This window comes from Delphinus delphis, chromosome 18 (assembly GCF_949987515.2).
Source record: "Delphinus delphis chromosome 18, mDelDel1.2, whole genome shotgun sequence".
Lineage (NCBI taxonomy): Eukaryota > Metazoa > Chordata > Mammalia > Artiodactyla > Delphinidae > Delphinus > Delphinus delphis.
In genome coordinates, this window is record NC_082700.1 from 77,117,187 (window position 1) to 77,142,524 (window position 25,338).

At 45.5% G+C, this 25,338-nt stretch overlaps 1 long non-coding RNA gene across 1 annotated transcript; it reads left to right on the forward strand.

Annotated features, from left to right (window-relative positions):
* The first annotated feature begins 539 nt into the window (after positions 1-539).
* LOC132413505 (uncharacterized) lies at positions 540-25,017 on the forward strand. The gene is made up of 4 exons (XR_009516747.1): positions 540-1,574; positions 1,801-1,846; positions 19,309-19,468; positions 24,330-25,017. It is a non-coding gene; the product is annotated as an uncharacterized lncRNA (long non-coding RNA).
* The last annotated feature ends 321 nt before the right edge of the window (positions 25,018-25,338 follow it).

The window sequence follows — 25,338 nt, forward strand, 5'->3', positions numbered from 1 at the left end:
AACAAGTTGGGGGCGGGGAGACGGGAGGCCCGCGCCGAGGCGACTGCAACCGCAGGGCGGACTGCGGGTCGGGCCGAATCCTTCTCCGTCACCAGAGCGCCCGGCTCCACTTCCTGGGCCGCCTCCGGCGGCTCCCTCGCACGCGAGCCCGGGCGGAGAAGGCCGGAGGGGCCCGTCCTGCCGAGGCAGTTGTGTGTGCGTGAGAAACCAAACCTGAAAGACCAGGTCCTTGGGCGCCCTGCCTTTCCGATTTCACCTAGGCTCTGCAGGAATCGCTGCCTGGCTTGGGCTCCTGCAAACCTCGTGGGGGGGGGGGGGCGGGGGGGCAGTACTGGGAGGTGGGCGATGGAATACATTCAGGCTGTTTGTCGTCAGACCCCATTCTCCAGCAGGGCGGAGGAATGAGGCGCTAATCTGGGTGATAAACCCGCGTAGCTCATCAGGGAGCGAAATCCCCATGGCTCATCTGGCAAGTCAGGAAAACTGGAGTTTGCGGTGAAGGATCGGGTCGGGGGTCGGGGGAGAAGGCAGGAGGAGGATAAATTGTCTTCCTCAGCAGTCAAGCTGGGAATCTGCGCTGCAGTACCAGCACGAGGAGCTTTAACGAATACGAAAAGTGGATAAAGCACCCAAACGAGTGGTGTATCCAAAGATAGAAAAAGATCATCTATTTTGATAGTGAAAACAAAACAGAATTGCCATATTTTCCTCTAAATTGGCTTTTCATCTTTAAATGTGAAAACACCAACACCAGAGAGAGAGGGAGAGAAGGCAGTGTTTAAAACACCACGAACAGATGCCTCCAAGTGCGCTACTGTGTTTGCACAGCCACCCTGGGTGACACTGGACTCTCCTGGTGAATGGGTTCCGGGTTCAAAGCACGGAACCGATTGCTACTCCTGAACTGCTAAATGTAACCTATGGGGAAATTTTGTCTGCGGCAGAAAGGCCGGACATCGTGAGTGAGTCTGAACGCCCCGCAGGTCCCTCGCGAGGACTTCATTGCCCACAGCCACTTCAGAACGACCGCGTGGGGACATTAAAGATGCAGTTTGTGAAGAACAGCAGGGCATCACATGCAAAGCCTCGAAATAGTCAGCCAGTCAAATCAGTGGAAAAAATCAGCTTTTGTTAGATTTTGCAGTTTCAGGAATTAGGCATTCACTGCAGAGCTGCAGTTTTGAGAAATTGCAGTGTCAGGCGTGTTCCCAATGGGGAAATATTGTGAGAGTGTGGAGGAATGTAAGATTGGGTTTGACAATGGGGGGACTGACAAGAGTTATCACCCAGACATTGTTCTCTCTCTGCGCACCCCGGAAACGCTAAGTAGAGACGGTATCTAGTGGCAGCAATAGTCCTCCACGCTCACAGACGTGGGGATGAGAGTCTTAGCCTCGAAAAGACTGGCCTCGGGTTTCACAGGAGGAAAACTGGAACGCGTAGGGCACAGAACCTCATAGGTACAGAACACCTATAAACAGTATAGTAGCAGGGTAGGGTCGGCCTGAAGACATTCCAAGCAGAAGCCAACTTCTCCTTTTTCTTTCTAAGCAACAGAACAGGAGGAAATCCAGGTGAGCATGTTGTAACCTGGGCAAGGGTTTAGAAACCTCGTGCTTTTAATCCATCCATGCTATAGGGGGAAATGTAGGTATGTGGGAAAGGCCAGACCTCGGCAGGCGATTTCGCCTGAGTGTCCACACAGATGGAAAAGTAGGGGCTTTGTTCTCTGCGTTAGCAATTGAACTGAAGGGGGACGTTTATCCTTCTAAAAACTGGCCGTTTGCATTTTCACCTCAGGGAGAAACGACACCTGTGCTCAAAGAAAAGGAAGAATCATGGTGAGGTGAGATGATATTTATATTGTTTCTAATCTCTGTCGAGCCTTGTCCAGCAAGATGGGAAAGGATATAAGATTTGGAGTCAGAACTGAAGTTGAATCATGGCTGGTCACATGGCAGCCCTATGTCCTGGGTAACTGTCTTTGCCTCTGAGTCCATTTTCTCACATGTGAACCAGAAATCATCAAGCCAACCTCAGAAGGATGTAGTTGGGATTAAGGATCTAAGAGTATGCTGTGTGCCCAGCAAATAGTAACCTCCCGATAAATGGTGATTTGACACGTAAGCCTGTGTCCGTTCAGGCAGGGATAACGTGGGGAATTGTGACGTCAGTTGCCAAGTGTGGCCTGGCTGGGAAACAGTGATAAGTATACAAACCCGTCTCCCCTCCATCGTATTAATAACGGTTTCTCTTGAGAGTTACCTGACGGTCGTCACATCATTGGCTCATCTGCCCAGCAGACGTTTATTACGAGTCCATGGTGGGCCCGTGTTACTGCTTGAGCACCTGTTGTATGTGTGGCCTGTGCGCAGGTGCTGAGAATGCAGTGGTGGACACGACGGGCCTCACTGCCCAGTGGGTGGACCTGGTCATCACATGAAGAAGTGTGACACTGAGGGCCACAGTTGTGGGACAGACTGTGCACGCCCATCTTGGGGGGTCAGGGAAGACGCCTCGGAGTAAGTGAAAGCTCGGCTGGAAGCTGAGTCCGGCGGGGTCCTCCCGTGGGGCGTGCACACACACTGTATTTTCTTTTCTTTTCTTTCTTTTTTTTTTTTTTTTTTTTGCGTGGAGGAAGGTTGGAATAACTTTGAGCGGAGTAGGTCTGATCACGGCTTTGAGTTGGCAAAGGTTTAGACTTAGAGGTTCACAAGGGCGCACAGGTGCACAGGACACCAGAAGAGCTTGTTACCAACGCAGGTTCTCAGACCGAGCGCCCCGGGCAGGCTGCTCCTGAGATTCCAAGGGACCTGGCCCTCTCCTAGGCACCCTCCAGTAGATGCTGAGGCAGGTCCAGCAGGGCTCTCGGGAGACCCGTGATAGGACACGGGCCCCAACAATTTTACGGTAAGTAGCTATTAAGACCGTGTCTAGATCACTTAAATTTGAGTAGCAGTTTATTATTTATAAAGTGCTCTCACTTAATTGTTCAGTTTAGATTATTTTTGAAAAAATTAAATTAGTGGGAGAAGAAAAAACTTAAGCTCTATCAGTAGAATCTTGTAAGTAGAGAGGACTGACCGATTTACTGATTTTATTTTCCATTTTTGGACCGGCCGTCCTGGCTGCCCGTGGACGCACTGGGCCTCTCCTGGAGGGCAGTCAGGAAGACACAGGAGGCGGACTCCACACCCGCATCTTTGTTTTAAAGATGGGCGATTCAAAGGACGAAGCAATGTCACCTTGTGCCTTATCAATCTCTAATTTTACCAAACTAATTTGTATTTATGTAGACTAGGTCTGCACAGCCCTCGTGAATGCAGTGTGGGCCGAAACAGTCACATAAATAGTTGAGCGTTATTTTAATGGTATTTGAAAATAGGAGAAGGGCATTTAATAGTACATGTGAGATGGAATAAATGGGTTCTGTTGAATATATCATAATTGTAATCATAATAATATAATATTTAACTATCAAGTTTCTCAGTATTGTCATCTGTAGAACGGGAGTATCTTGTTTAAAAAAACAAAAACCTTAAGTACAAAATACATTAAGTACTTTAAGTGTCTTTGAGAGGAAGAGGTTGGACAAATAGAGAGGCTGCTGTTGTAAAGAGAATAAGCTATTACGTATCAGCAATGTTTTATCTAGAAAGCACAGGGTTCCCCATGACGCGTGTGACTGTTACTTCAGATCATAATAAAGATAGCATTCATTGTATTTATAGATACAGATCTAGATAAAAGTGTGGTCATGGAAGAGATCCGTATCTATTTGAGTAGCATGCGAGAAAATAAATTTTAAGCAGGGTAAAGTGAGAGAAAATATTCTATAGAAAGAATCAAAGCTATCTTGATAATACAGGAATTCCAATAGGGTTTTTAGCTAATTTCAGGACACTGGGCATCATTCAGGAGATCTGATAACCTATGCATTTTAACTATAGCTTTTGGAGAAGATGACACTGTTTTTGTTGTCTAAATCATTCATCATTCTAATGGATAAGATGTCAATCCAGATAATCAGGCCCCTGTGAACAGTGGGCAGAGAAGAGTTTCTTAAACTCTCTTGTTTTGATCATTATTGCACATTATAAATATAATTGCTCTGGTTACTATGATTACATGCGTGTTCCTCGTACACTGCCCCCAACACCCAGAACTATAGACGTAATGTCACCGCGTGATTACATACACAGAGAAAAGAAAATCCTGTAGTAGGAAGGAAGGGAGGGAGGGAAGGAAGGAACGGAAGGAAGGAAGGAAGGAAGGAGGGAAGTTACAGTGGATGAAATGAAATAGAGAAATAAAATCCAGGGCGACTCTTAAAGCAGTCTCGTCCTTGGTCAAAACTAGTAGACTAAGCATCTTTTTAAAAAGTTGATAGAAATCCTGGTGCTGGGAGCATTCACAACGAAAATAGACGAAAAGCTGATGAACGTGTTGTAGCGAATCCTTGCATATGAGTTTACGTGTTCGTAGTTTACCATCTCTGATTCTCTCTGAGTTGCATGGATTTAAAGTTGGTTATACTAATCTGAGGAAGACATTAATGTAAAACCTTTCTTCTCTTTTAAAAAATAATAAATCATTTATTTTAGTCTTTCAATCCGAGATGACTACAGGAAATATCCTCTTAATTTTAAAACATTGACCACGAAGTTTTGAAAACGAACTAATTTCCACACTTACTACAGGAAATTATATAAAAGCCTTAAAATAATTAAACCATACTTTATCGTCTAAAATAAATACATCACCTGTAGCGACTATTTGCAGAAAACTAACATTGCCTTTAAAGTCACAGCTCAAATGTAATCATGCATTTGCATTAAAAACAGATCATTTAAATCAATCTATAAGCTTCAAGTTCAATATAAAATTAAACAGCTTAAGTTTTAAATGAATTTGAAACAGTTATGATTATATTAAATCAGGTTTGAGGAAAGTAGCACATTTACAACATTTTAAGGCGAAGTCTTCACTTTAGGATTTTTTAAAAACGTAACCAGAACGGGGTCGGCCCTTCCCGCTTCCCTGTGCAGTCTCTGCGAAGCCTGGGCCACCTGCAGACTTGTGCAGGTGAAGGCCTGCCTTTGCTAGAACACCTTCCGGGGAGCAGACGTGCCCCCGGGCAGAGACCGCATGTCAGCTAGCGTGCCCAGTAGCCCCCAGCCCCCTGGAGAACAGGCTCGGTGTCTGGCTCGATCCGTTTGTTTGTCCTAAAGTTTGATTTCAAGCATCAGCACAGTTCCAGGCAACTTGTGGGGACCAACAGCCGTTTACTGAACTGAATCCATACAGCGGAGCAGATGCAGGGGCTTCGGGGGGCTGCTGAGATGCTGCTGTCAAGGACCAGCCCAGAGGAGCCAGCCGGCTTCCGCCTGGAGACCCCCCGCGCACCCCCGGGGAGCGGTGCGGGGAGCAGGCACCTTAGGGCTTAGCGCAGTGCCTGGTGCATATCCCAGAGCCCTGGCCGCTGCGTGCCTCCCTGGCTACAGTCCTGGTGGTGATTAAGGAGACAGGAAAGCAAAGTCCGGCGCTGAGGGTGGCACGCAGGCCTCCTCCTGTGGCTGGGCGAGTGGACCCCAGAGCTCGTGTACATAAGCCCCAATCCAAGGGACTGTTGGGCTGGGGGAACTTGTTTTCCAACTCTCAATTCCCCAAGACCTGCTCTGTAATCTGACACGTGGGGGTGCAAGGAACTTTGGTTTGCCAGTGCAGTGTTACAGTTGTGCTCTGTTGCGTTATATTGTATCATATGGTGCGGTGTGGTACCAAGCCCAGCTGTTTCATATGATATTAAGGTAAGTTTCCTCCCAGGACCATAAGGATAAAGCCAGCTCTGGTGCACAGAGATGATTCAGCCACCTGCACAGGAGGAGGTGGGCAGGGGAAAGGGGCCACCCTCTTAGACTGGGAGGGGGACCTGTGAAGAGGCACAGGCTGGGAATTCACCTCTTCCACTTTAATCGTAGAACTATCAAGAAATCTAGCAGGGAGCGCAAGGGGGATAAGTCTGAAGGTGGTGACCTTGATGTGGAAATAGGTTGACAGTTAGTCCCAGCCAGGTCTGTCTCCGGATGCTGCCTTATTATCCTTCTCTGTAATGCTCCTCGTTCTAGTGTGAATTGGACTGTGTAACTTGCTTGTATGGTTGAAATGTATAAAACTGGACGTTGATTTCTTACGGTTAGAATAATGGTGGCAGCAGTGGAAAGCACATGGCAGCTCCACTGGGTGGTAGGGCAGTGCCAGATAACCTGTCCCAACCTTGTCCCCGTCCTGTGCTTCCCCAGGGGCCCCACAGAACTCAGAGAGACAGCTCAGGATACTTGTGAATTTGGGGGGAAACACAGCAATGCTGCACTTTGGTCAGATGCCCTGGGAGCCGTACCTTACGGTAGCTCCCAGTCTCAACATTTGCTTGTAGCTGAATCCCTCCTGATGACATCATATCTTCACGAAATTGGGTTTTTGTCAGTTGCTGAGTCAAAAGCAATTCCCGTGGGAGACACAGGGTGGGCCAGGAGTGAGGTGTCGGGGACCACGCGATTCCAAGGTCAGAGGAGCTGTGCAGAGGGGACCTCGTACAGCTGAGCCTTACTCAGCAATGGGGGTTAGTCAGGGAATGAAGTGAAAGTATTATTTTTTTCATTCAATTCACGTAATTTTTTTTAAATGGCTGCTAAGTTGTTAGGATATAAACATATATTAAGTTACATAGCTACTTAACAAATGGAACTGTTAGATATTTCTTTTGGCCTGGGGCACAGTAAACAATTACCAGAATACTAAGGGTATGGTAAAAACGTGCACGATTCAGGTTGGCACTGAATTTGCAGCTTGTAGATTGATTTTAAATGATCTATTTTTGCTTATATTATGTCTCTACAATGGCATCATTTAATTTGAGCTGCGACTTTAAATACAATCTTCTTTTTCTGCAAATAGCTACTACAGGTGACGTATTCATTTAGATAATAAAGTATTGGTTTAATTATTTTAAGCATTTTGTATCATTTCCCTTAGTAAGTGGGTAATTTAGCTTGTTATCCAAATTTCACATTTTTTAAAACTGAGAATACATTTCTGCTAGTAATCTCAGTTCGAAAGAGTAATATAAACGATTTATCCTTTTTTTAAATGAGAAGAAAGGTTTTACATTAATATCTTCCTCAGATTAACATAACCAAATTTAAATTCATGCAACTCAGAGAGAATTAGAGATGGTAAACTACCAACATGTAAACATATGCAAAAACTTGCTAAAACGTGTTCATCAGCTTTTTGTCTATTTTCGTTGTGAATGCTCCCAGCACCAGGATTTCTATCAACTTTTTAAAAAGATGCTTAGTCTACTAGTTTTGACCAAGGACAAGACTGCTTTAAGAGTCGCCCTGGATTTTATTTCTCTATTTAAGTCACTTTAATGTCAACTGTTCTGTCCCAGGACATTTTTTCTATCTTAGTACAGGATGTCCTTTTCTCTTTGTAAACCACACGGTGACAAAATGTCTATAGTCCTGGGTGTTGGGGGACAACGTACAAGGAACACGCCTGCACGTAATCATCGTCCTAGCCGCCATGGCCTTAACGGTACGTGATAATGTTGGAAGGGGCGGGTCAATTCGGTGTGAAGGTGGCAGTTCAGAAAGCAGAGGGCGTCGTATGAGTTATTGCTGTTACTCTGAAATCCAAACATTTGATAACCATTTTTATTTTTTCAAATAATTATTTTTATAGGCTGATTCAGTATCTATGAATAGGAGAAAACGCTCCCTTTGAAAGAGGGAACTCTCAAGTATGCATGTTAAACTACTTTCTTCTAAAGTTTTTTATTATTTTAAAATTCATTTTTCTTATTTTTGTTTTGTTGAGGAAGTTGAGAACGACCAAGGAAAGTTCTGGACAGCAATAAGGAAAGGAAGCCGGCAGTGCAGGAAGGCAGGTTGCCTGTGACCAGCCGTGGGCTGAGCCACGGAGGAAGGACTTCAGGCTTCGATGCGGTTCTCACCCAGCTCAGGGGAGATACGCGAGGGGTGTTTCAAGTTCGCTATAAAAATACTCCTACACAGCCTCTCGCCCGCGGAAGCCAGGGCTCTGTTATAAACATACGATTGCAGTTGAACTGGATGTGATTGAAATGTTTCGGTTGGATGTATTCATGACAGTGACTAGAACATGGGAACAAGTGGAGAACATAATTCAGCCCAAGAAATACATGGAGCGTTAAGAAAATGATTAGGAACGAGGGGTTACCCGGAAGCTGGAGGTGGACCCAAAGCAGAGGGGGTCAGAGAGGGGTCACATTGGAAAGACCGAAGCATGAAAAAGACAAGAGTTTGCAAGGAGCCCTCCAACCCCTGCCTCAGAGAAGTGCTGTGTACCGTGCGCGGTGCCAGGATCAGAGATGGGGCGCAACTGTTAGATCACATCCTTTACTCGGGCCGGATTCTTTTAAGCAAGGAATCCTTTTTAACCTTCCTGTGAACTACGTAGTCCCTATTGTAGCACATCTCCCGGGGCTGCCGTACAAAGTGCCTCAGACCGCGTGGCTTCAAACAACAGAAATGTATCGCCTCGTGGTCTGGAGGCCGGAAGTCAGACATCAAGGTGCCTGCAAGCTGGTTCCCTCTGAGGCCGCGAGGGAGGGTCTGTCCCAGGTAGCCCCCCCCTCCGCTTTCTGTGGTTTGCTGGCATCCTTGCCGTCCCTTGGCTTGAAGAAGCATCACCCGATCTCTGTCTTCACCTTCACCTGGAGTTCTCCCCGTGTGTCTTTGTATCCAAATTTGCCCTTTACAAGGACACCACACACACCGACACCCTCATCTTAACTTGTTTGTCTGCAAAGACCCTATTTCCAAATAAGGTCACGTTAGGATGCCAACCTCTTCTTGGGGACACCATTCAAGCCATGACATTCACTCTTTTGATCGTGACGCCAATAAATTTTCTTGCCTAGTGAATATTGCACATTCTGAAGGCCCTGGTTTACTAGAAAATGGAATAGTTTAGTCTTGCGGGCTTTCAAATATTCTATGTGCAGTTATTCCCAAAAGCTATTTCTAAACAGGACCTTTTAATACAACCAAGCAGGAGTCCATCTTGACCTAACCATTTACGTAAAAACACAGTAGTAGAGGGCATTTACTGACGCCACTTTAAGGCAGCACGTAGCAGGCACAGGAACTCATGAAGTTTACCCAAAACGCGTTGCTTCAATTACAGGAGAAAGAAAAGTGAACAGTTCCTGGGTGCCAGACTTATTTTTCTTATTTATTTTTAATTCACTTTATCTTGCTATATTAAATGCACCTTTGTAAACCATCTATCTCTTTGCGAAGAATGCAATGTATAAAGAGATTAATCACTGTTAAAGTTCACATATATAATCTCATTTAATCCTCACTACATCTCCAATTTATAATTATTATATTTCCCCCTTTTATAGATTAAGAACCTGAGAGGTTAAGTTATCTACAAAAGGGCATATCATTAATGAGCATAAAATTCAGGATTAAAATCTAGTGCTGACAGATTCTAATGTTTATAATTAATATAGTACGTAGGAACAGTTTTAATAGACTTCATTTTTAGAGCAGTTTTAGGTTCACGGTAATACTGAGTGGAAAGTACAGGGAGTTCTCATGTACCCCCTCCTCCCAGCATGCACAGCTTTCCACACCATCAACATCCCCACCAGCTGGTACATTTGTTGCCATTGGTGATCCTACACTGACACGTCATTATCACCCAGAGTCCACAGTTTTACGTTTGCACACACTCTAGGTGTCGCACATCTGTGGGTTTGGGCAAAGGCGTAATGTTATGTATCCACCGTTATAGCATCATACAGCCCCCCAAATCCCCTGTGCTCCCCTATTCATCCTCCCCTGGAAACCACTCATCTTTTCACTGTCTCCATAGTTTTGCTGAATACTGTACTTTTTAAAGGCAAACAGTATTATAAGGCTTATAAGGAAAATAGCCCCCCTCCCTAGTGTCAGGCATCCCTAGCTCTCAGTCCCATTCCCCAGCAGCAACCTGTTATAAGCCTTCTGGCTGTTTTCCCACTGTTTATCTCCGTATTTCTGAATTATAGTTTTATATTGCTTATTCTTGATTTATTAATTTTAGACATTATCTATTTGGACCTTATTCATTAGCAACTATAAAGCTTCCACATTCTTTTACATTCTTCCCCACTTCCCTCTTTCCCAAAGTACGTATGTCATTGTTTCTGTTAAATATTCAGTGTATACCTTAGTCTGAACGTGGAAGTACTGGTCATGGCTGAGAAGAGTGGTAAACTACGATTACATTTCCTTTCGTTCCAAACTTTTGTTCCCCCTGAAGTTATTAATGGTCTTGTTTCGCAAGAGTTCTTGTTATTCATACACTTCGTTTTCTCTGTTCTTACCACACATTCCTTCCATGCTCTACGTCACTATCATAAACACCTTTGACACTATGATTTGCAAGATTAAACATATCAGGAATTTACGAGCGAGTATGAGAGTTCCAGTTGCTCCACATCCACATCAACACTTGCCTTTCATTGTTAGCTGTACTACTGGGTGTGTGGTAGGATCCCATGTGGCTTTAATTAGCCTTTCGCTGATGACGAATCAAGTCGAGCATCCTTCCAGGTACTTATTAGCCATCCAAATATACATCTTCCTTGGAGAAATGTCTATTAAAACATTTTTCCCATTTTTATTATTTTTTTGTATTAATTGAATTTTGGTAATTCTATATATTCCAGACACAACTCAGATCACTGTCTTGCAAATATTTTCTCAATCTGTGGCTTGCCTCTTCATCTTCTCAGCGATGTCTTTTGAAGAAGAAAAGTTTTAAATTTTGATGAAGTTCAGTTTATTGATTTTGTTTTTCTTTCATACAGTTCATGCACTTTGTGTTGCATTGAAGGAATCTTTGCCAAACTCAAGGTCATTAGGATTTTCCCTCGTGATTTCTTCTGGTAACGCATTGCCCAATGAAGTAGCCACTGCCTCCAAATGGCTAATTGAATTTAACATCAAATAAAATGAATTTTTTTAAACTTTGTTCCTCAATCACAGTAGCCACATTTCAAATGCTCGACAGTCATATGTGGTTATTATTCTGGGAAATACAAAGTATATTTCCATCATCAAGAAAGTTCTATTGAATAATGCTCTAACATTCTATCGTTTTACCTCTCACATTTAGGTCTGTGATGCATTTGAGCATAACTTTTGTATGTGGTGTGAGGTAAAGGTTAATATTTCTTGCATGTGGTTACTCAATTGTTCTAGTATCATTTTTTGAAAAGATTATTCTTTCCCCATTAGATCGCTTTTGTACCTTGGTTGAAAATCAATTAGCTGTATATGTTTGGGCCTAATTTTAGACTGCTTATTCAGTTACATTGATCTCTTGGGCTCCCAATCAGTGACAATACTCCCTTATTGGAATCCTAAAGAATACCTCTGCAGTTTTCCTTCCTTGGCTTGCGGTTTCACATTGCTGAAGATATTGGAATTTTCTCGTTTTTCAGGTGTTGGACACGCTATCTTGTCTCACAGAATTCTCTCTTTTTCTGCTTTGCCTCCCTATGTTGGCTTCTTATAGGAAAGCAGAGCTAGATTTCGCTCCTCACACCTCTTTCTTGTTCCAACATCAAGTGACACTTGATTGTACTGAACACTGAGTTTTGAGCACAGTCAAATGGATGCATGTAAGGAGAGTTAAGAGGTAAGAGTGGAATTCTGCAAAGTCAAAATACATTCGATGAAATCCATTTTTCCTGAACTTTTTAGGAGACAATTATGGTGTACATTAGAGGTATGGGCATCTAGACGTGAAAAAAGGTTTTGAATATACTGATTTCCTGCATTTTCTCGTCTCTGCCCCTAGAGTCACAGTTTTAGATAGCTGTGAATGCTCACTGAGAAGTTCCTGGTCGGTGGGGTTCTTATTTCAAAAGATGAAATGCTCCAGTACCAGTTGTGATTGTTTTTAGTTTGCTGTTATGGTTTAAAGTCACCTATGACCCCATCATTTCCCTTTTCAATCTAAAGACTTTATCCATTTGACATGGGGAAAGGAAAGGGAATGTAATTCCTTTTGAGATGATGGGAGCCCTTGCACCCCTGAGCAGACTGAGGAGGAGAGAACTGCAACTAAGTCAGAATCTGGAAGCATTTCTGCAAAGAGTCCTTCTTCGAATCCTTAGAAAAGTGAAACTACAATGACAGCCACCACCCCACCACCACCACGAACAGTAATGACCAGTAATGACGAGGTCAGCCACCCATTGAGACTAAGGTGAGAAGGAGACCATGCCCGCCCTCCCCCGCCCGGTGTGATTCCCCAGTGAGCTGCATGATCTGAGAGCTATTATGTAACAGATATGTAGGGTAATTATTCCATTGATTCCACAAACATGGACTTTGATCCACTGGCTCGTTAGAGATAGCCAGAGAGTTGCCATGGAAAGACCATTTCACAGAATTATTAAGTGATTCCTGGGCCCTATTCAGAAACGCTGAGAAAAAGGAAAATACACACAGGTTTTATTAAGGTATTAATTCATTCCACTCCTTTCTATCACAGAGAAAGTAGGCTGTAGCTAGGACAAATGTCCCCCCAAATCAAGTCTCATGGAGCTGTTGTGGTCAACAAAAAAGTATATATAATTCTCGAACATAAAAGAGGGAATGGATTCAGGAGCCTACAAATCAAACCCTCAGAAATGCACTTTATGACAGGCTATTTTATAAGGTTCAGAATTTGGATAAAGAATAAATAAGGAAAATATTTTGTCTTCTCAAAATGCACATTTACAGCTACACTTAAGTCTAACTGTGTCCTCACCATTACGTGATGTGCACACGCACACGCAAAGACGAAATGGCATGCTTGATACTGGGACTATCTGGGTTAGGGACTATCTGGGTTAGGGACTATCTGGGTTAGGGACTATCTGGGTGGTCCTTATATAATCTGGACGTGTCTATATTATAGCATATATAGGGCACAGATATACCACGATAAAATGAGAAAACAATTCCACTTGAATTTCCCCAGGGCATAAACTACTACAGGGCATAAATGGATTCACTGAATTATTCTAAGCCTAGGAAGTTGAATTAATTCCTTTAACATACAAAAAATTAGATTTTAACAAAATTGAGTGTGAGGCCATACCCACCCTCCTTAAGAGCCTAGAGGTGTGCTGAGTCCCTGAAAATTTGACCACTGAGGGGCACAGTTTTTAATTAAAATGAATTTAAGTAGTTGCCTGTGGCTAGTGGCTACCGTACTAAACAGTGCAGATATTGATTGCTTCCATTATCACAGAAGTGATTAAACAGTGCTCTCTCAGTGAAAACGGTGTCCAGTGGTGCCCCGTTGATTAAAGTTCCTTGACTTCCTTGCAGAAAATGTGCTGGAGTAAAACCTAGTGTTACTGGTCTAATATTGTACTTTGTTTATAGAGACAATACATTTTGTATACTTTATTATGTTTAGGAACAAGACAGATACTTTGATTGGAGAATGTACAGATGAATGTAAATATTTCATTTTAGATTGTGCTTTTCTGTACTAGAATTTCCATGTGTTCTTTTTCAATCATTTTTACTTCTCTATTGATATTCCCCATCTGTTTCCACACTGTGTTCATATTTTTACTTAAATCCTTCAAACTGCTTGTTTTTATCATATTAAAGTCCGTCACGTGTGCCATTTCAGGTCTTTTTTATTTTTAACTGATTTTTCTCCTACTCATGTTTTTCTCACTTTTTCTTCTTTATGTGTCTGGTGATTTTTTATTGTCTGCTGGGCTAGTAGATGCCCCTTTGTTGAATGTCCAAACGTGACTGCCTTCATTTAAAGGGAATTAAGTGTAATTCTGAGGCAGTTCAGCTTGATCTTTTAAGTCTTGTTTTTAAGCTTTGTTAGGGCACGCCTGCAGTAGTCTTTACTCTTGGGCTAGAGTAGCCCTGTTCTTAAGGCATATCTCCTTTGGGACGTCGCTTGAGTGCTTGGTGTGTTCAACGAGGTCTCTTCATACTACTGCACTGTTTCCCAGCCCCACGTGAGTTCTGGGATTTCCACTCAGCTCGCTTCTCCTTGGTAGTTCGCCTGCTATGTCAGCACCTTGCCTTTTGCAGGCAGAGTCAAGTGTCCGGTCAAGGACTCAGGGGACATCTGGGTAGATTTCCAGGCACTCCTTATATCCTACCCTCCAGCTCTCTCTTTGGTCCTACTCTCCAGTCTCCGTCCCTGCAGCTCAGCAGGACTGCCTTGTTCTATGTGGGCCCCCCTTGTATTGCACGATACCATCAAACGGATGCACCGTGGTAAAAATAAATAAATAAATAAAATGCAAACTGGCTTTTTAAAAAAGCAAAGTCCCACAGAAAAATCAGTGTAGAACATGAAATGAAGGTGATGGCAACTAAATCTGATTCCAGTAGCAGACACGCCTGCCTTTAGTAATACAGTATAGTTATTTAAGAATGTAATTAAAATATCATTTTTTTTCTTCAGCCAACATGTATTACTTTTTTCAATTGGCTACAGAGCTGTTAGTACCTAAAAATTTTTAAGTTGAACCTAACTTCTTAATAAACAAACACTTAAGAGTTTCTTTTGGACGAAGCTGCTGTGGGAACTTTCCCGAGACACGAAGGGCACCATGACCTGGGCGAGTTGGGGCCCTCTGGACCAGAGAGCTCATCTGTCTGGGCATCACTGTTCCTACCTGCAGAGGCAAGGGTTGTGGTAAATTGTCCTCAAGTTCTCTTTTTATTCTAACATTTTAGGAATCTGTTTCTGTATTATGACAGCTGATTCCTAAGTGGTCCCTTGAATGTGGAATGTTAATTTGGCCATTTTTCCATCGGGGGAGGAAAGAAGAAATGCTGAGATTCCCAACTTGTCTGAAGCAAGGGTCCCCATGGCTCCTAGAAAAAGAGGGAGACAAGACAGATCCATGAGTGTCTCAAGCAGCTAAGAACCAGGATTTTAAAATCAGTTCCAATCCCCACGTCAGACATGGCCTGGCTCTAATCCAGAAAAAAAGCACGATATCCACCCCAGAACACTCCCACACCTTGAGAACACGGCCGTTAACCTGGGTCCACCACGCTAACCTGGGGCCAAAGGACTCCATGGGGAAAGCTCAGAATGTCCATTGAACTTGGACAGAAAAATAGTCACCTTTATTTTTATTAACCTTTAACTGAAATTGAGCATTTCCTTTGGTTATGAATGTAAGTCCACAAACCACAGGAGTATCAGCATTCCCTATGACCTTGTCACCAACTGAAATAATCAGTATTTTCATGTCACGGTACGCTTGTTACAAATATTTCAAAATATCATTTACACTCCCAACCACTCTGAAATTGCAGTCATTTTTGGGCCTGCTACAGAACTTGTTACTTAGTGCATTATGGAGGAAAATTATTACTATATCACAAAATATTTTCTGATATTTGCATTTCAATATGAGTTGTTTCCTTGGTAATCTTAAATCTTAGTTTTAACCTTTTATTGCGGAGGACTTGGAACATACATAAAAGTAGATTAAATGATATATAGAAGCGCACATACCCATCACCCAACTATACCCCCAAATCCTTTCCAATGCTACATTATCTTGTAGTAAACCCTAGATGTCATATGATTTCATCTGTAACTATTTCAGTATGTACTTCTAAAATATAAGGTCTTTTTCTTGAAGTATAATCATAATACCATTCTCACACTTTAAAAAATCAACACATCCTTAAAGAGCATCAAATATCCCATCAGTGTTCAAGTTTCTAAGCATAAGTGTTAGCTTTTAAAAAATTTTTTTAAATTAGAATTCAAATAGGGTCACACTTTTAATTAGTTGATATGTCTTTTAAGTCTCTTAATTTCTAGATTCTGCCTCAATTCTTCTCTCTTCTTGCAATTTATTTCTTGAAGTTAAAAAAGGGGGGCAGGGCTTCCCTGGTGGCGCAGTGGTTGAGAGTCCGCCTGCTGATGCAGGGGACACGGGTTCGTGCCCCGGTCCGGGAAGATCCCACATGCCGCAGAGCGGCTGGGCCCGTGAGCCATGGCCGCTGAGCCTGCGCGTCCGGAGCCTGTGCTCCGCAGCGGGAGAGGCCACAGCAGTGAGAGGCCACAGCCCTGAGAGGCCCACGTACTGCAAAAAAAAAAAAGAAAAAAAAAAATGGGGAGAGGTTGTTTATCCTGCAGAGTTTCCCCATCTGGGTTGTGGGTTGCATCCCCGGGTCATAGTTTATCACGTCCCTCTTTCCTCTGTTTCCTGTCAACTGAGAGTTCATCTAGAGGCCTGATGCCATCAGGTTTGGGGGCAGAAGGAAGCCATTGGTTTTCAATGTTTAGATCCATTAGTTAAGTGGGGGTTGCACAATGCTTTATTTGAACTCTATCATTCTTATAACTTATTATCTGTAATATTTCTTCAAGAAAAAAATATGCCTCATCAACTGTTTGGTTACCCAGTGATACAGTTAGTATAGAAAGATGGAATACACACTCTAGATTCTTTCCCCTTGTTTACCAGTTTTCCAGATAATGAGTCAGTTCCTTTTTATACTGTGGGCTTCACCCAAAGGTCAACCAGGCTGATGTCACAGAACAGTTAAGGCCTCCTATCGTGGACCATCCCGGGAGATGCAGAGGGTGATCTGGGCTCCTGTCCAGTCATCCCAGCCACAGTGATGGCCGTTTCTCCTCCAGCACACCCTTACTCTCCATCTCACGCATGCTGGTGTTGTGCTGTGATGTACACACGGAAACCAATCCCGCAGCCGCAGCTGTGGTGTCGGAGGGGCCACCAACTTTAAATTCGATGGTCTGGTTCAGACACTGGCTGCGCCGCTTACTAGCTGGGCCCGTCCTCCACTCCTCTGAGCTTCCGTTTCTTCATAAGGCAGATGGCAAAAAAAAAAAAAGGCAAAAAATTATACCTCACTGGAAGAAATTGTTTTGAGAACTAAAGAGGAAAACATTCCTGAAAGATTGAGACATTGCTGGCCCTCAGCAGGTATTTGTTAAACCTGACTCTTAGTTCCCCCAAAGCAGGGGCTTGTTAATTAGATCTTCGGTAGCAGCCAGAGGAGTCAAAAGAAAATGTTTACCATGAGATACCCCTGACTTAGACCCCGCAGTCACAGCACATCCCTACCCACCAGGCTCTCTCCCGTCTCCCTGGCTGACTTACCCCTGTTTCCTCCCCTCCCTCCCTCCGTCTTCCCTTCCCTCCTCCACCCGCCTCCTCTGTCTTGGTCTTTCTCTGTCCCTGGACTCTCTCTGTCTTGGTCTTTCTCTCTCTCGGACCCTCTCTCTCACACGCTCCCATGTTCACTTCTCTCCTGTTCAAGGCACAGGGTGCTCTGCGGGGTGGGAGCCTCCCGTCTCTGAAATGCTCTTTGCAGTGAACCACGTCCCACCCACGACAGGACACGTCCCCTCTCTTCCCTTGGTCCCATAAGCTCCCTTCTTCATGACCTTGCAACACAGCTGGCATCCCCCCCATCCTGGGCTTGAAATGCCTGTATCCTGCTCGAACCCCCGGTCCAACGGGAGTATCTGTGCTGTGTTTCGGTCCATCCATATACGCTCAGGGGGCTCATCCAAAACATCAGCTGGGCCCCCCAAGCCCCTCAGGCTTCCCTTTGTGCACCAGCCTGGCCAGGTTCGTCTTCCATTTGAGGAGCTGAGACCCTGGCCCTTCAATTGCCCCCCTAAGCAGGTCAACCCCCATACACACTTCCCTTCCCTTTCGATGACGTAGCGGCTTCTCTGAAGCAGAGCTGCCCCTCGGGATATGGTTCCCGTGCTCACAGCCTGCATGCCCTTCAGCAATATCTCACGCACATCTCTCACCAGTGTCTCATCCACCGTCTCTCATCAACGTCGGTTCTCGGGCCTCGTGTCTCTCCTCAGCCCTCAGAGGTCTCACCGAGGGGGCGTGGTGGGCAGCCTGGCGCATCTCGGTTGTGCGGATGTAAGTTAAGATGTGCGCATCCCCGTGTATCAGCCGTGTCCCCTGAGCCTTAGTTTCCCTGTTTGAAACGGACATGAAAGCACCTGCCTCTCTCTGTTCTGAGGCTCGTTAGTGGCGGTCAGTGCTGGGCGCGCGGGTGGCTGACACACCTCGGAGGGTACACCCCGCTGGGTCCCTGGGCCCCCTCCCTCTCTCCCTGTCCAAGGTCGCGGCTCTCCCTCCGCGTGGTTCTAAGGTCATTTCCTCCTGGTGCCAGCTGCTCCCAGGCAGCGGCTAATGCCACGCTTTGGAGTCAGAGCAGCCTGGGTCCAGATCCCAAGGCTGACGCCTCCTGTGTGGTTTTCAACTCTGGAAAGGGGAGAGGATTCTTAGGAAGACGCAAGAAGCCAGTGAGGGTAAAAACACAGCACAGCGCCCGGTAGCTTGTGATTTGGGAAGAACAGTTTTTAAGAAACGGATTTGTATGCATAACATCCATTTGCAGCTGGTGATGGTGGAGTCAGTGACTAATAAAAATGTCATTTCCTGCGATTTTTATAAATTACAGTAAATATGCAGTAATCACCCCCATTAGCTGCTGAAATGCAGGCAGCCATCTGGAGGGGAGGCCCGGGACCTCAGTGAAGCCTCAAGAGGTAGACCCCACAGGTGCAAATTGACACCTAGGAAAACAGTAGTTAGTACACGCTAGAATTTGGAGAAGGGGAAGGTGTTAAAATAAATGTATGTCAAGCAAATTTGGACTTCTCCACGAGGATCTGTCATGTCAAACAGGAAATAGCTATAAATTACTTGTAATAGTAAAAATCTTGTCATTTAGAACCTTTAAAGCAACGGGCTCATTTAACACATCAACTCAGAGATCATAATCTAGGACAGTCAGCCTGGGTATTTATTTCACTTTTAATGTGTAGAAACCAGAGCAAACTATGCGTGATCCACAAAAGACCCCTAGCCTCTCATCAGCTCTGGGAGCCACAGAACGGGGCAGAGAGACTGCCTGGGGCCCGGGGTGAGGTGTGTGTCAAGACAGGAAAACCCTTCCTGCTCCTAAAAAGACAATTAAGACGTGATTGGAAGTGTCACGGCTCGGGTCGCCTCATAATGAATAATTCCAAATAAATCCCACCATTATTCTGTTTATTTGTTTTACTTAGAAGCTATTTGAAGTCGTTGGAGCTGAAAGTATGTTTCAACATGCCAAGCGTATTGACGCTATCTTGTAATCATCTTGCTAACGAGTCCGCAGGCAAACGATAATTGGAATTCTGTGTTTATTTCAGATACCTCAATATATACTACCCGCAGATAGGAATCCAGCTCAGAGACGTTGGTAAAGGGGCTGCAACGCCCCCGAGAAAGTGGTCCGGGAGTGCGACTCCAGAAGACGAGCACGCAAAGCCATCCTTCTGCTGCCTTATCGGGAGGCTCGGTGGCAGCAAGGTACTTCGGACAGAGCTGCCTAATGAAGTTTGCATGCACTGAATATATATTTGATGTCGGTTGATGCAGGGTGGGGGGAAGGCTCTGGGGAGAAGGAGTGAGAGAACGTAGCCATGCACCAAACTAACCACTCGCCTTTTCCACCAATAGTGGGAGTTGGGCACGGAGCTCACATTCACACCTGTGTTGTCATCCTGAGCTCTGAGGAAGGACCGAGCTGGTCTCCAGAAGGACACTAACCCAGGGCTGCAATACCTCCCGCTTCCCCTGTCTTCTTCCTGGTGTCCCCACCTTCCACGTTTGCTCCCTTACCTGCCAAGCACACACACGTGGGACGCACGCACGCACGCGCGCACACACACACACACCCCCCACAGCCCAGAAGGGCGCAGCAAGGACAGCAGCCACATTCAGAAACCCTAGGTCTGTTGTTTGGGTAACTTTGCCCCTTTTTTACTCTTCCACGTTCTGCCAAGTCCCACTGCTAGTGGGGTGAAAACCTGCCACTGTCCAAGTGTATGAACGCAGGCTAATTTTAAAAAACACTGAATTTAATCTTAACGAGAAATTACATTTTAAAATTACCTTCAAACTGATACGCAGTTTAACTAGTTCCTTGCACTTAACTGGTTACCTTAAAAATAGTTGTTGGTTTGTCTCTGAATTTAACCCTGTTTTCATCATAACCGCTAATTTTCGTAGATGGGTTACTGGTTGTTAGGGAAGAAGGGCGCTTTGATGACAGGAGAGCATATATAGGCAGAGAGTTTAGACACTATTCAGATCACTTCGGTAAAAATTTTGTAATTCGGGAAGAAAACCTGATCCTGGGAAACAAATTATCCAGATTAACAGCCTCTAGAACCAACACCCAACCCAACCAAACGAAACCAGCCTCAGTTCGTCACTTTACTTTAGCAGGACATGTATGTATGTGAAGTAACACATTGATTTTTTGGAATCAAATAAATTGAAGAACTGGGTTCTTTCTCTAGCATAGGTAATTTCTAGAAATGCCAGCAACCTACATAGTTAGCCTCAATGACTGGAGTATTACTGATGAAAGAACGTTTGTCTTTTTTCTCTTTTTTTGTTCTTCTTTGGTGAATTGAATGGATAACCGTCTAGATTCTGCATTTCTAAACTATATAGAACTGTAGAGTAATTGTTGCCTGTGTTGACTGCATATTATTTTAACACATCCATTCATTTTAAGAAAGTTAATTTCTATAGAATAATGGATAATTGTGAAAATATTTGGGGCAAAATGGTGCAAATTCATTATTTGACTAACAACTGTGCACACTGCGTTTTCTTGGTTCTAAGACACACGTGTTTAGTTTTATCATCTCTGGAATCTAAGTGCTCCATTACCCTCAGTGACAGCTCACAGTTATAAGTGGCAGAGTTTTTTCCTTCACAGTGGCATGTAAAATAAAGGTGCATCTTACGGTAACTGGCATCTTAGGCTTGTTGAAAAGAAAAAGTGCATGTGAGTGGTCGTAACCTACAGATAATTTCTTATCCGTGTGGTCAAGGATCAGCTCTTCTTTTTTGTGTGTGTGTGGTACGTGGGCCTCTCACCGCTGTGGCCTCTCCTGTTGCGGAGCACAGGCTCCGGACGCGCAGGCTCAGCGGCCATGGCTCACGGGCCCAGCCGCTCCGCGGCATGTGGGATCATCCTGGACCGGGGCACGAACCCGTGTCCCCTGCATCGGCAGGCGGACTCTCAACCACTGCGCCACCAGGGAAGCCCCAAGATAAGCTATTCTTCCTGGACACTTCCTTACAGAGAGATTATAAATTACATGCCCAAATGTCAGCATGGCTCTTTTTATTCTAAAAAGTCTCGTATTTATCATAAGTGGTTCGCACTAGATCGCTCTGTGTATTTGACAGAGGGGCCTTAGTGCCTTGGACCAGAGGTGGTCCAACACCAACTGAAAGATTTCCCAATGAAAACTCTAGAAGACTCTCAAAGGATGAAGGAAGGAGGCCAGTTTCCCAATTGGTACCCAAGCTGATGATGAGTCAGAAAAGAAACATCAAAGTTAGTGCCACTGAATGGGATTTAGTTAGTATTTTAAATTTCAAGATGAGCCCACAAATTGTGCATCAAAGTACTAAGCTACACTTGTGCTTGCTTTCTGGAACCTTTACAAGGCAATTATTGTAATGCAGGAAAATCTCTACCACTGAGCCCACAGCCATGTCACGCGATCGTTCCAGCCCGAAGTCTTTCTGCGTCTTTTCTTGGAGCCAGACGTCTTGGGGAGGATTGGGAGCCAATCCTTTTTTTTCTTCTTTTTTTTATAAATTTAGTTATTTTAGGCTGCGCTGGGTCTTTGCTGCTGCACGCGGGCTTTCTCTAGTTGTGGCGAGCAGGGGCTACTCTTGGTTGCGGTGCACGGGCTTCTCATTGCGGTGGCTTCTCTTGTTGTGGAGCACGGGCTCTAGGTGCATGGGCTTCGGTAGTTGTGGCACACAGGCTTCAGTAGTTGTGGCTCTCAGGCTCTAGAGCATAGGCTCAGTAGTTGTGGCGCACGGGCTTAGTTGCTCCGCGGCATGTGGGATATTCCCGGACCAGGGCTCGAACCCGTGTCCCCTGCATTGGCAGGCCGATTCTTTTTTTGTGTGTGTGTGTGTGGTACGCGGGCCTCTCACTGCTGTGGCCTCTCCCGTTGCGGAGCACGGGCTCCGGACGCGCAGGCTCAGCGGCCATGGCTCACGGGCCCAGCTGCTCCGCGGCATGTGGGATCTTCCCGGACCGGGGCACGAACCCGTGTCCCCTGCATCGGCAGGCAGACTCTCAACCACTGCGCCACCAGGGAAGCCCTGGGAGCCAATCTTAAATACTAGGTCAGTCTGAGGTGATGTGGGGACAGTAAGAGAGAAGAGAAAGAATTTGTTTCGACTTCTAAATTTTTAAATGCTAAGGATTCCAGACAGGAAAAATGGACCTATCGCCTCTGTGCTCCAGCAGCAGCCTCTGTGCACAAGCTTGCTGGCCTGTGGGACACAGAGATGTGGACACACGGGCATATAGTGAGCGTCCGTGTTCATTTTTTTCTGGCAGAGATGCTACTGCTCTACTCGCGGCCCCCTGTGCTTTCCCTCGTCTCGCTCTTCCTGGGAGCATTACCTCACCGTCCTATACATCCGATTTAAAGGGAATTACCTATTCCTTCAATTATTTGTCCCTTATCAACTGATGTTACACTACAAGGATTCGTATTCAAAGGCCAGAAAGAAAGAGCACGTCATGGCATGTGGCCAAATAAAAGAGTAATGTTCTGGTGAATTTAGCCTAAATAATTTACTGCTATATAAAGGTGGAAAAGTGGAAGGTGAACCCTTTGACCAATAAATCTCTCCTGCCCGTGAAAGCCTTATCTGGGCCCCTCCGACATATTCCGCGCACAGAAGCCATCATCACCGGCTCTGGTTCGTTATTTGTAAGCCCTGATCCTTCTGCACTCGGTGTCCTAAATACGGATAATTAGCATCAGTTTATCACACTTCTGCATATTTTCTCTTCTCTCCAAACATGCACGCTTCTATCGGCTGCTGTTGGGCCGCAGAAGATTATGGAGACGGATTGCAGAGAATGAACGTGCTCCGCGAGATTAGGAAGGAATAGAAACAGGAACTTGGCCAATGAATTCCTCGCGAGAGCCTTATCATGCAATTACACGTTGCCTCGCATCACACTCTCCCAGCCTCTTAATCCAGCGCCCCACCAAGAATAAGATTTCACTAATTTCTGAATTACTGCATCGCCTCCCAACTCGCTCCCGAGAACGGTTCGAAGGAGAAATGCTGCCGAAAACTACACACCCAACTTTACAATAAAGCGTGAAACTTGAAATGTCGGAAAGGGCGGCGTGGCTCGGGATGGCTCCGCGTTTTAGCTGCTACTAAGCCTTGTGGCCTAGAGAGACACTCACTGCCCTCTGAGCCCCAGATTCCCTCACGGGCCACTTTGGGGGTTCAGAACTGGATGAATGGGAGGATTATCTTCTCTTAAACAAACGATCTGATGCGTTTTAAAACAGGACAAAGCATTCACTGATTTTCTTATCATCGCTGCTGATGACAGCCGTGGTGCCCTGAGTACCCTGGGCGGTCACTTGACCCCTTTGAGAACAGGCTCCCCCCTCAAACTGACTTTTTCCCAATCAGGGCCACCACCCCCTTTCCCGGGGCTGACACGTTATAGTTTCTTAGGCACATCAACCTGTATAAACGGGAGAAGTCTTGCCCCCCCCCGCCCCGCCCTCTGCCGTGTCTCACAAGAGTGTAACCACGACCTGTCCCTGGGCATCCACACTGGGGCTTTCTCTCGCTCCTCTGCCTGTTAAGGTCATTCTCCCCGCGCTTTGTAGTACTTAGGTATTTTTTTGTTTGTTTTGTTTGTTTGTTTAACATCTTTATTGGAGTATAATTGCTTTACAATGGTGTGTTAGTTTCTGCTTTATAACAAAGTGAATCAGTTATACACATACATATGTCCCCATATCTCTTCCCTCTTGCGTCTCCCTCCCTCCCACCCTCTAGGTGATCACACACCACCGAGCTGATTTCCCTGTGCTATGCGGCTGCTTCCCACTAGCTATCTACCTTACGCTTGGTAGTGTATATATGTCCATGCCTCTCTCTCACTTTGTCACAGCTCACCCTTCCCCCTCCCCGTATCCTCAAGTCCATTCTCTAGTAGGTCTGTGCCTTTATTCCCGTCTTACCCCTAGGTTCTTCATGACATTTTTTTTCTTAGATTCCATATATATGTGTTAGCATATGGTATTTGTTTTTCTCTTTCTGACTTGTTTAAGGAGACTCATTACGCCCTTCCATCCACCAGGGGACTATTTCTCGTCCAGAGCAGCAGTCAGGCACTCAGATGCACCCACAAAATCAAGGTGCTGCGGCGGGAGAGAACCCTACAGGCCTGCGGTGATGATTCCCGGAAGGAACGGAAATCCAGATCAAATCTTCAAAACGTTTGCGCTTGCAGACAAGAAAGGCCAGGTCCTTGTGCGAAGAATTCATCAGCTAAAGAGACTCGCAGCAGTTGTGAAGAGTGTTTACTGTGATGTGCCTGTACTTCGCTTTCTCCAAGTGTTGTCTGTTAGGGCCTCAGGCAGGACGGGGAGAAAGAAAGGATCCCACATTTCAGAAGACCCGCTTCCAGGCTTGGAGTCCAGAGTCAAAACTGGACAACGTTCGTACAAGGAATGTGTCCGAGTGTTTCCCGTGTGCCAGGCCCTGTTCTAACACGGAGCCCCCGAGTAACAACACAAAGAAAGAGGCCCGCCCCGACCAGCTGACAGTTACGATGCTGGGAAGTCCGACGCTGAGGAGGACGGGTTTGCCTTCTGCAACCCGGCCCATCTATTGGCTGACAAGGATTTCCTTTTTTGGAGGGAGCCAGACTGGAACCTCGTTCCCTCACTTGAGAGGGAGAGAGGGACCAAGGCCTGCGAGCAGGCTCGGGGAGGCCCTAGTCTGAGGAGCTACACTCCCTGTAGGGCCAGTGGCTCGGAGTACGCCTGTCATGCTAGAACGGCAGCCTCGAACACAGCAGCTCCAGGCTGCCCGCGCCTCGCGTCCTAGTATCTGTCCAGAAACGAGCAAATACATCTTCCCCACACTGATGTCGGGGCAGTCCTGCTTTGCTTTCCCTGAATCGTCCTCCCTTCCAAAGCCACTGCAGTCCACCCAAGGGGGCCGGGGGTCCTGATGAATGGGGCAAGCGGGCCTAGAGAAGAAACAGGACCGCGTTGTTTTCCTGTCCCGAGACGGGGGCTCTTCGGCGTGGCTCCATCTAAGTCCCCGCTCTAGGACGGTTCAAGCCGAGAGGCAGCAAACGG